This window comes from Saccopteryx leptura, chromosome 4 (assembly GCF_036850995.1).
Source record: "Saccopteryx leptura isolate mSacLep1 chromosome 4, mSacLep1_pri_phased_curated, whole genome shotgun sequence".
NCBI lineage: Eukaryota > Metazoa > Chordata > Mammalia > Chiroptera > Emballonuridae > Saccopteryx > Saccopteryx leptura.
The window spans coordinates 212231445-212243283 of NC_089506.1; the positions used below are offsets into that span (position 1 = coordinate 212231445).

The 11839-nt window shown below is 42.7% G+C and overlaps 1 long non-coding RNA gene across 1 annotated transcript in view; it reads right to left on the reverse strand.

The window, feature by feature from the left end:
• The window catches only part of LOC136402528 (uncharacterized), a 32696-nt gene extending 20997 nt beyond the window's left edge, over positions 1–11699 (reverse strand). Inside the window, exon 1 of the long non-coding RNA XR_010750984.1 lies at positions 11560–11699. This is a non-coding gene — a long non-coding RNA (uncharacterized lncRNA). The remainder of the gene's footprint in view (positions 1–11559) is intronic.
• Positions 11700–11839: the final 140 nt, after the last annotated feature.

The following is an 11839-nucleotide window of genomic DNA, read 5'->3' on the forward strand; positions in this document are numbered from 1 at the left end:
CTGTAGGGTCCAGTGGTATAGCCTTTCTGATCACCCAAGCTGGGTACTCAAGGTGCACCCTCCTGTGTGGGCAGTATACCCTTCTTTTGTAGTTCAGCCTGGATTGCTATTGGCACATCACTGGGAGAGATTTACACCCAGGCCAATCAGCTACAAAGATTTGCTGCGACCACAGGCCTCCAACCTCTGACCACCATGGAGGATCAGCTGTGCAGGGAGGGGCCCAACCCACAGAACACTGAGGACTTACTTTAGTGGGACCCTGGTGCCCGCTGAGTCCATCTTTCGAGTGTGTTGCTTGTGGAGGTAGTTGGGTGATGATTTAATGTGGTCTGAAGCTGTCTACTGGGTGTGCTGATTCTGGGCCTCCTGGGAGATGCAGGCCATGGTCAGCCACCACCTGTGTTTTGCCTGGGTCCACTGGCATGAGCTACAAAGTGATCTGCAAATGGCTACTATTTGTACTGAGCTTAGAAGTGCCCAGGCAAGGCCAAATTGTAAAACAAAGCCAGCTGCTGCTAGTGCCTAGGCTGGAGCCACTTAATAAGAGGCCAGATGCTGCTTGTTTGAGAGATTATAGGAAAATCTGAAGCATGAGCCAGGAAAGGCTATTTGTATGGAAAAGCCACTGGAAACAGGTTGGGTGAGCCTGAAAATTGGGTAGCACGGGGGGCCTCAGGGATTCACAAGGGTGGGGCAAACCATTGGAGCCAGGTTGATAGAGTCTCAGATATGACACCTGCCTGCTGGCTCTGTACAGGGAGGGCTTATCAGAGGAACAATGGCCTTTGCCAGCACCACTAGAGAAAGCTGTCCCACTGACCTCCATACATGACAATTCATGTCCTCCCAATATGTCTCTGGTGCCTTTCAAGCTGCTGCCCCAGTGCTGGAACTCAGAGAGAGTGAGTCTGAATAAGTCTATGAACGGGGCCTTAAGAGGAACTGCCTTGGCCTATTGTGGCCTCCATCTCCCTCTGCCTCAACCTCCATTTGTTTTTTTATTTTATTGTATTTTATTTTATTTATTTTTACAGGGACAGAGAGAGAGAGTCAGAGGAGGGATAGATAGGGACAGACAGACAGGAACGGAGAGAGATGAGAAGCATCAATCATCAGTTTTTCGTTGCGACACCTTAGTTGTTATTGCTTTCTCATATGTGCCTTGACCGGGGGCCTTCAGCAGACCGAGTAACCCCTTGCTCGAGCCAGTGACCTTGGGTCCAAGCTGGTGAGCTTTGCTCAAACCAGATGAGCCCGGGCTCAAGCTGGCAACCTCAGGGTCTCAAACCTGGGTCCTTCTGCATCCCAGTCTGTCGCTCTATACACTGTGCCACTGCTTGGTCAGGCTCCATTGGTTTTTATAGCCAGAAGTTACGGGGACTTTTCCGGGCACTGGCACCCTGGGCTGAGGGGCCTGGCTAGGGGAACCTCTGCAGCTGAGATATTCTCTCCTTATTTTTATCTGCCACATGTGGGTGTGGGACCAGCCTGTTCCCTGTCTCTGCCCCTCCCACCAGTCTTGATATGGCTTCTTCTTTAATTCCACAGTTGTAGGGTTTGCATTCAGCTTGATTTCAGGTGGTTCTGAATGATGGCTGTTCCATAGTTAGCTGTAATTTTGATGTGGTTGTGGGACAAATGCTGGGTACAGCATTTCCCAATGCTGTCATCTTGCCCAAATGTCCCAACATGATAATTTTACTTTTATTTAATTTGGGGGAATTTTTTGACATAAACATTTATTTTAGAAGCATGCATCCCACAGTAAATTTTTAAAAGCAGAACAAAATTATATATGGAAAAGTAAGTTTCCCTCCGATTACCAGATTCCTCCAGGTAACCACTGCTGCCAGAGTCTAGTATCCTCTCAGAGATCTTATTTACACAGATAAGCAGTACGACATTTTCATAGATAAAAAGCTAGCGTGAGTGAGATGAGGGCCATGTTTGCATATCGAATTTTTTTATTTTCCTCTTTCCTCACTTACAGAGAGCTGGGCACTGCGCCAGGAGCTGCGGGTACAAATGGTGACTGAGATACATTCTCTACCTTTGAGAAGATGTGTGATTACAAGATAGTTTGATGAGTATTTCAATAGAGGTACTTACACAGGACAATGTAATAGTGAATAGACATTTGCCAAGTGTCTGCTAGTTGCGACTCAATTGTTTTACAGTGCTTCCTAAATGTCCTTTCCCAACAGCCTTGAAAGGTAGGTATTGCTGTTTCATTTTACAGGAGATGAAAGACATCCACCCCAGCCAGGTCTTTATAGCATGCAGAATGAATCTTTTTTCCCTAGCAACACCATGAAGGATGAAAGCCAAAGAAATTGGTTCATCATTTAAAGCCATGATGCTTTCTCTTGGATCATAACTTTCCCGACTCACCCAGGAGGACAGCTAGGTTTCCAAAAACAGCCTTTCCAGGAAGACCCTAAAAACAGGGTCCCAGAAATACATCATGAACAAGCCATTTCATGGTAAGCACTGGGGACAGTCAGCTTGTTGGCCAGCATCTGTTCTGCCTGGGAGGACCCTGGACCACCTTATAGCACTCCCAAGAAAGGAAAGAACTCCCTGAGACTGGCTTGAGGTGGAATAGATTATGACTCACAGTTCTGAAGGGTTTGTTAACATTTGCATGGATCAAAGCCAATACAACCAGGAACCAAATATTTTGTTTTCAAAGAGATTCCATTTTTGGTGTAAAACAATGCAAGTGTATAAGGCAGGGGTCGGAAACTTTTTGGCTGAGAGAGCCATGAACACCACATATTTTAAAATGTAATTCTTTGAGAGCCATATAACGACCTGTATACGATATGCATTATCCAATAAAAATTTGGTGTTGTCCCAGAGGACAGCTGTGATTGGCTCCAGCCACCTGCAACCATGAACATGAGCGTTAGGAAATGAATGGATTGTAATACATGAGATTATTTTATATTTTTAATGTTATTATTTTTTTTAAATTAAAGATTTGTCTGCGAGCCAGATGCAGCCATCAAAAGAGCCACATCTGGCTTGCGAGCCATAGGTTCCTGACCCCTGGTATAAGGGATCACAAAGGATGATACTGCTTGCTGCAATTAGAACCAACACAGAGGTGGCAGAGATAGTGACAGTTATTATCTCTATTTTGCAGACCATGTGGTCACTTAGCCTGGACTCAGAGAGTCAGGCCAGTATATTTGGAGGGTCTGGTTCTCCACTTATACTCTCAGTGTACCCTGAGACTGGGCTTACCAGTCAGACTCATAAAACTGAGGCTAGGCCCTGGCCAGTTGGCTCAGCGGTAGAGCATCGGCCTAGCGTGCGGAGGACCCGGGTTCGATTCCTGGCCAGGGCACACAGGAGAAGCGCCCATTTGCTTCTCCACCCCTCCGCCGCGCTTTCCTCTCTGTCTCTCTCTTCCCCTCCCGCAGCCAAGGCTCCATTGGAGCAAAGATGGCCCGGGCGCTGGGGATGGCTCTGTGGCCTCTGCCTCAGGCGCTAGAGTGGCTCTGGTCGAAACATGGCGATGCCCAGGATGGGCAGAGCATCGCCCCCTGGTGGGCAGAGCATCGCCCCTGGTGGGCGTGCCGGGTGGATCCCGGTCGGGCGCATGCGGGAGTCTGTCTGACTGTCTCTCCCTGTTTCCAGCTTCAGAAAAATGAAAAAAACAACAACAAAAAAACAAAAAAAAACAAACAAACTGAGGCTAAAACCAAATGATGTCAAATGCTGTTTTACTTGTTTTATAGTTAAGAGTCATTCAAATACTTGTATCCCTTTTCCAGACACTTCTTCTATAGTGTTTCTGGGAAACTAGACTACCAACCAGAAAATTCTTGAGAACAGAGTATAAGAGGAAAGAAGACAGAGTCTTCTACTCAGTCTGCAAAGGACTCAGCAGACCCTTCTCTAGTGTCGGAATGCTGGTCCCACAATTCCCAGTGTTCCTCGTATCTGAGCAGCGCTAAAAGGCTTGCCAGATTCTTGCTGACTCTTCTTTCTCTTGGATCCCTTCAAACTGGGCCCCTCTAAACACATCTTTTACAGATCTATAAGTCATGTGTTGATTAACTTTCAAGGCTTTGGTTAAGATTACTTATTTTTACAGAAACATGATTTTATTTCCATTTCTCCAGTTTAATTTTCAAAATTCAGCTTTATTCCTTTTTGTTCTTTGAAAACACCTTATTACAGGAAGTGATATGTGGACTACACTAATGTATCTGATTGCTAAAACACCAACATATAATAATTGTATTTGAAAACTTCTTTATTATATGCGGCTTAAGTGTCTGTTTGTCGCCGATAACTTATTGGTTGCTTGCATAACTGTACTAGCCAATGGGGTGAAGTTGCTACGGCATTCAAATAGTCCCGCCTTCTGGCATGCCACCTCACAAATTGAGGTTAAAGATTGGAGCAATTATTATGCTGTTAAGAAATCTTAACACCAGAAGGGGTCTTTGCAATGGTACAAGACTAGAGGTTCTCCAATTGAAAAATAATGTCATAATAGCTAAGTCTTTGACTGGCTCCTCTAAAGGTGAAATACATGTCATCCCAAGAATTGATTTGGCTCCATCTCAAACAGGGTTGCCGTTTCAATTGAGACGTAGACAATTTCCTGTAAAACTTGCCTTTGCTATGACCATCAATAAGTCTCAGGGCCAAACGCTTAAGCGTGTTGGCATTTTTTTACCTGAGCCTGCATTTGGACACGGTCAACTTTATGTTGCCTGTTCAAGAGTTTGTGAAAGAATGGACGTAAAATTAAAAATAACTGATGGTCCTCTGCAAGGCGAGCTTAAAAATGATGGAAAGATCTACACAAGAAATGTGTACAAAGATATCTTTGACATGTGAATTAACATTTTATTATTTAAATCATCTTTATTTATTGAGCTAGCGGTGGCTCTTAAGAAATGTACCGCCAGTGGTTTCCTTCATTGCACTCTCTACTTTAAGCAATTAAGCAAGTAGAAGGGGGAAACCCCGTGGGGCAGTAAGCAAAGGGGCGTCCTCGCTGCCTGCCCTGGGTAATTCAGTTTGAATTAGCAGACACCTTTGCACAAATCATTTTAATTACAATTTATAATATCTAGAACAGCGGTCATTTCGTATGACCGCCGGGCCTTCTAGTTTCAATATAAAGCTTATACTTTTTGAGCACTTTTTTATGCTAAGTGCTTTTATGCTATACTTTTGTGCTAATTTAACCATCCCAACAATCACATGAGGTAGTTACAATCATTATTCCCATTCTGTAGATATGGAAACAGAGGCTTAAAGAGTTTATATGATTGACCCAAGATGTTAGGGCTGTTGGGAGAAATTTTAACCTAGGATATCTAAATCCAATGCCCTGACAATTATTCTGCTAGTTATAAAAGAACTATATACCCACTTTAACAAGTAAGAAAAATACAGAAAAGTATAAAGAAGAAAAAAATTACCCTTTACTCATCAGCCAGAGATAATCAATAAACATTACTGTGTCTTCTTACTGCTGTTTTCAGTACATTTTAAAATAAATATAATGGCATTTTGTGTACAATTTTGCACCCCATTTTTAAACTTATAATGGAAGCCTTTCACCATGTTATTAAAAACTCCTTATAAACATCATCTTAATTGGCTTAACTCTTTCCTCCTACGTAGACGTTAGGTCATTTTCAATATTTCTCTACTATAAATAATTCTGTGTCATTTTCAATATATTTCCATTTTAAACTTATTTCTTTAGGATAACATGGCACTTATTGCCAGTTGCCCTTGATGTCTACTTTTTCTTTCCTTGTAATTATAATAGAACTTGTGCTTTTTACCTGAACACAGGCTATCCAGAATAAATACATACCATGCTCCCAAGCCTCCCTTGATCTAGGTGTAGTGATGTGACCACATAAGTTCTAGCTAATAGGATGTGAACGGAAGTGACAGGTGCCACCTCCAAGTTCTTCCCTGTAAAGGAAGAGGCATGCCCTCCCTTTTCCCTTGATGCTGGCAGCAATTCAGATGTGACAGTGAGCCATACTGGACTAGGGTCATGAGAGAAAACACCCTAAGGACAGCAAAGCACAAAGCAGGAGTCTGGGTGCCTAACAACTTCCCAGAGCACAGCTATCATACTGGCTTGGATTCTATGTGGGAGAGAAATATATTTCTATTTGTTTAAGCCAATGTTATTTTGGGTTTCCTTGTATAATTAATGAAATCAGATGCCCAATTGATACTGATAGGTTTTACAAATTAGATTTACAGGGACAAATGGTATGACTAGTTTCAAACCTCACAATGCCTCCAGTATGAACACATTACTTTACTAAAAAAAGTACTCATTTACCTACTCACCAGCCAAGTAAAAGCATGTTTCACTAAACCTTTTATATCGCTCAGTATTAATAATTTAAAATATTGACTAATGGCCTGACCTTCGGGGACACAGTAGATAAAGCGCCGACCTGGAATGCTGAGGTCACTAGACTGAGGCCCAGGCTTGCCTGGTCAAGGCACATATGAGAAGTAACTATATACAATGAGTTGACACTCCTGCTCCTCTCCCTTCTTTTCTCTCTCTCTTTATGCTCTCTCTAAAGTTAATAAAATCCTTAAAAATAAATAAAATATTGACTAATAAAGTGGATTCCCTTTGAGTAGGTTTCCTCTGGCTCTGAAAGCATCACGCACAGCAGGAGACAGCAGGATTTCACTCACCCCCTGGAACCCTTCTCCCCACTCTGGCTGGCTCAGTGCCTCATTGCTTTAGGCACTGCCCTTCTGGATGCTGCAGGGGAGAAAAGGGCAAGGCCATCACTTCACCCCTGGCCATGCTGTCTCTATAACTCCTAGGCCAGTTGTCTCAGATAATTAAACTGATTTCAACTCTCTCAATCTGATGGTCCCTTTGGGAAGAAATTAATTATCTAAGCATATATTCTACTAACATACTATCCAACCCAATGTTTCTTCTCCAGCTTCACTGTCTAACCTGCATGCAGGGGTCTCCAAACTTTTTACACAGGGGGCCAGTTCACTGTCCCTCAGACCATTGGAGGGCTGCCAAATACAGTGGTCCTCTCACTGACCACCAATGAAAGAGGTGCCCCTTCCAGAAGTGCAGTGGGGGCTGGATAAATGGCCTCAGGGGGCCGCATTGCGGCCCGCGGACCATAGTTTGGGGACGCCTGCTCTATAGGTTTCACTGTTCTCCAGAACTTAATATATATAATTCTATAATCAGTATCAGTTGGTCCAGAATCTTCCTTTGGAAGCAACTCAGACCTCAATAACTAAAAAAAGAATCCTGCTAGAGTTGACATGGAGCAAAGCCACTTTCTGGTAATGGGATTAATGTATTGGAGGTACCATTTTAGAGCCCTGGGCCTGTTTCTGATGAAGGAACTCCTGCCTGGCTAGAGGTGATCCTAGTGTCAAAATAATGAGAGCCTCTTGTTTTTGGTGAATGTAAAAACTGCAGGCATGCACTGCAGCCATCATTCCCTCAATGAGAGACTGGATACTAGTAAATGTAGTTTTTAAATTTATTTTGTATTTGAGTGAGAGAGAGACAGGAAGGGAGAGAGATGAGAAGCATCAACTCGTAGCTGCATCACTTTAGTTGTTCATTGATTGCTTCTCATATGTGCCTTGACCAGGGAGCTCAAGCTGAACCAGTGACCCCTTGCTCAAGCTAGAGACCTTGGACTCAAGCCAGTGACCTTGGAATCATGTTATGATCCCATGCTCAAGCTGGCAAGCCCTCACTCAAGCCAGTGACCTTGGAGTTTCAAACCTGGGACCTCAGTGTCTCAGGTCAACGCTCTATCCACTGCACCACCACCAGTCAGGCTGAACCTAGTTCCTTTTTTTTGTGTGTGTGGAATAACAAAAGGCTTTATTTAGTACAGCGCATCCCGCATCCCACCCCACGAGGTTCCCTGGCCCCGAGGAAAGATGGAGGCCAGGGAAGTCGCCTGAACCTAGTTTCTTAACTGCTCGCTCAGGCATTCTGGATAGCTGTGAGAAAAGCCTCTTTCTGAAGTTGAGAAAAAAAGATAACCGTTCTTAAACTTCTTCCATGCACTGTGATAAGGTTCTGCCAATTTTCCATCAGTAACATATTCTAAAGGCTGTAAAATAGCTTACCTATTTTTATAAATAATGTACCCTAAAAAGAAGTATACCATCCTGGAGTATTTAAAACACCAAACTTAGTAAACAATTAATGCTGGAAATCATGTTTAAAATTACCAAGGAAAATACATATACTGAGGAGTAAACAATGATAATATTTGAGTGATAAAATTTTGGTGCTTTAATTTTCTAATTTTTTCTTAGCTGCATTTACTAACTTTCTAAAATGAACATAAACTACTTTTTAAATTATAAAAGGTTATCTTTAATTAAAAAAGATGATGTGGTCTTCAGAGAGAAAGCAGATGTTTGGCTATGGGAAGAATCTTAATATATACAATTATTATGGTAAAGGCTGAAATAAAGAAACTTGTCAAAAGGTTGTGGCAGAAGACTTCTTAAAGCTTTTATGATTAAAATATTTCACTTGAACATTTATGGATATATAGTCAAGCATCTCTGATTTAAAAAAGAAATCACATTAGGCATATAACTCTTATTCTTTCAATCTTGGTCTTAGACTTCATGTGTCATCTCTTTCCTTTCAGCAAGATCAAGCTTTGCAGCTTCTTTCTTGCTTTTCCTGCTTGGTTTTCGTAGTTAGAAGGCCTAGGGAAGACACTGTTTCCTATTTTTAGAGATATGGGTTATCCATTGAGTTAACACCACAAGCTTCATTTCCAGCATTGGAAACTGTGTTTATCTGTTTGTAATAATGAGAATACAGTTTAAAAGAAGGGGCCATGAGAGCCTCTTGCTCTTGTTGAAAGGGCCAAACATCAGAATCAAGAGAATCTAAGTTCAAAACAAGACACAAGACATGCCTGAAATAAGAATACCATTAAACATAAGAACAAAGGAGGAGGCTAAAGAGGACTATTTGAGCAGCACTCTGACTATGATGAACATGCTTTTGGTTTAGACCAATACATACCAGACTATTAGTTCTTCTTAACCATTTATTTTATTTTTTTACAGAGACAGAGAGTCAGAGAGAGGGTTAGACAGGGACAGACAGACAGGAACGGAGAGATGAGAAGCATCAATCATTAGTTTTTCGTTGCGCATTGGGACACCTTAGTTGTTCATGGATTGCTTTCTCATATGTGCCTTGACCGCAGGCCTTCAGCAGACCAAGTAACCCCTTGCTCAAGCCAGCGACCTTGGGTCCAAGCTGGTGAGCTTTTGCTCAAACCAAATGAGCCTGCGCTCAAGCTGGCAACCTCGGGGTCTCAAACCTGGGTCCTCGGCATCCCAGTCTGACACTCTATCCACTGCACCACCGCCCGGTCAGGCTCATCTAACCATTTATGTTTTAGATTGGTTTAGCCCGTAGGAAAGTTTGTTTTTATCATTCTTACACCTGTCCTTTCAACATCTCTTTCCTTCCTCCTGGAACAATCAGATACATTTTTTAAAAAATTATTACTGATTTTAGGGGGGAGGAGATGGGGAGGGAGGGAAGAAGAGAGAGAGAGAGAGAGAAGAGAAACATCAATTTTTTGTTTCCTTTATTTATGCATACACTTGTTAATTCTTGTATATGCCCTGACTGGGAATTGAACCTGCAACCTTGGAGCATCAGAACACTTAGCTAACTGGCCAGGGCCCAGATACATTTTTTGTGAACCATTCCCACAAGGTCTAGCTCTTAAGCAAGCTGTCAACAGATGCCACTTGTTGCATACTGTTAGTTACCTACTTTATTTCCTTCTTTTTCTTTTCCAAGAGAGACCTAATTTTGTGCAAATATATTGTCAGGGGATGCTGGGTTCTTCTCAGTGCCAGGTAATCCTTTTTTTAAAATATTTTTATTCTTGAGAATGACTGGTTTAGGATAGGTACATGACACAATGCATTGGCGCCTTCACCAACATGCTAAGAATGGAAGAGAAGAAATATGCAAAGATTGGGACTTCGATGGTATAAATGAACCACTGAATTAATTAACCTGCAACTGGGAACTTTGAACATGATTTTGTTGGGTTTTCTGTTACTAGCAGCTGAAAATATCCTGATATTCCATCAAATCCAAATACTTATTCTGTGAATTTGGGCAATATTGTTTCAATAACCATGTGACCTTTGAGTATCCTCTTAATTATCTCTCTGGCATTAGCACACAAACATATGTTGCTACTCAGAATTTTCTATTAGGGTATCTGTTGTAGAAATATGGTATGAAAAAATATGCAGAGTTAAGTAAACTACCAGAGACAGAGAGGCTAACCTAGGGTGAAAGCCCTGAGTGGACGAGAGTTCAGGGGCCTCTCTGACCCATACTGGAATCAGCAAAACAGCAGGATAAGATTCAGCAACACAGAAATGTTTAGGCTCTCAGAACAGAGATTAAAAGTCAGTATGTTCCTTGTCCTTTACTTCACCCCCGAAGACTTCTTTTATCTGTTTCCTTGAGTTATTTGTACTGGCTAATAAATATCTGAGTAAGGGCTGGGGCTGGGGATTCAGTCCTTCAGTCTGCTGACCACGGCCTTTGCCTCCCCGCGGCCCCCTGGAACATGTCATCTAGCTTCCAGGTAGTTAGCTGTTGCTCTAACATGTTGTCCTTGTTTTTTCAAACAACAACAGGAACAAAAAAACACCTTTGTAAACTGACTTCTTTGAAAATACACTCTGAAGAGAGGAATTCTGAGTTCTTTGCAGCTGAAGTAAGTAGAACTGTATATTGGCCAAGAAGATTCAAGCAATTAATGGGAGAGCTTGGGGATGGAGCTCAATTTTTAAATTCCAAATGCCTACACCACAGCACCCTGTCATTAAAGTGGAAAGTACGTGGCAGTGCGGCAGGTCCAATGTGAGGTATCATTAGGCATACAAAATTCGGAGAAAAGTATGGACAGCTCTACTCCCTGCCTTAGGTTCTGAGCCTGATCTCAGCTGGGCTGCCTCCTGGGGGACACAATCGCCCTAGACCAGCGATTTTCAACTGGTGGTCCACAAGGAGTACACTGGTGTGCCACAAGGATTTTTAAAACACGCAATACCTATTTAGACAGAGGCACTGACCTCTTTTCCTTTAGAATGTCAAATTAAAAAATGAGAACAGCCAACATAATAGCCCTCAGGTTTGAATGATAAAAAGTCATATCTATTTTTTCCTGTCAGATCGGCAAAAAAATTATTTTTGGGTGTGCAGATTTTCAGTAATTAGTTTATGTGTGCGATAAGATGAAAAAGGTTGAAAATTCACTGCCCTAGGCTACAGTGACTCTGAGACTAGCAACCCAGTCTAAGCTGAGCTGAACTTTTTCCACTTGGAAGACTCCTTTCCACTTACCCCCAATTAGCCCAAAACACAGCAGAATGCTCAGGCCTAGACCAGTACCGGTACTCCTCAACACTCTTTCACATGGTCCAAGCGGGACCTACGTTTTCGGCCCACAGGATATTGCTGACCGTACCCACTTTCGGTACCGATAATCTTTCGGGTCCCAGAGTCTTCCTGTCCTCTTGCTTTCTCCTTCCCCTAGAACATTACGTCCCTTTGTAGTCACCCTAATAATACACCTCAAGGTGTGATCCGGAAAGGAGCTCACGAGGGAGACCCAGGCAGCGGAACCGGAAATGCCGCCTTGGGAAACCGGAAATAAACTACATCTCCCAGCATGCCCGGTGAGCCTTCGGTCTGGCGTTAAGGATCAACACAGGATAACTGGCCCTCACGATTCCGCTGGCCAATCACAGG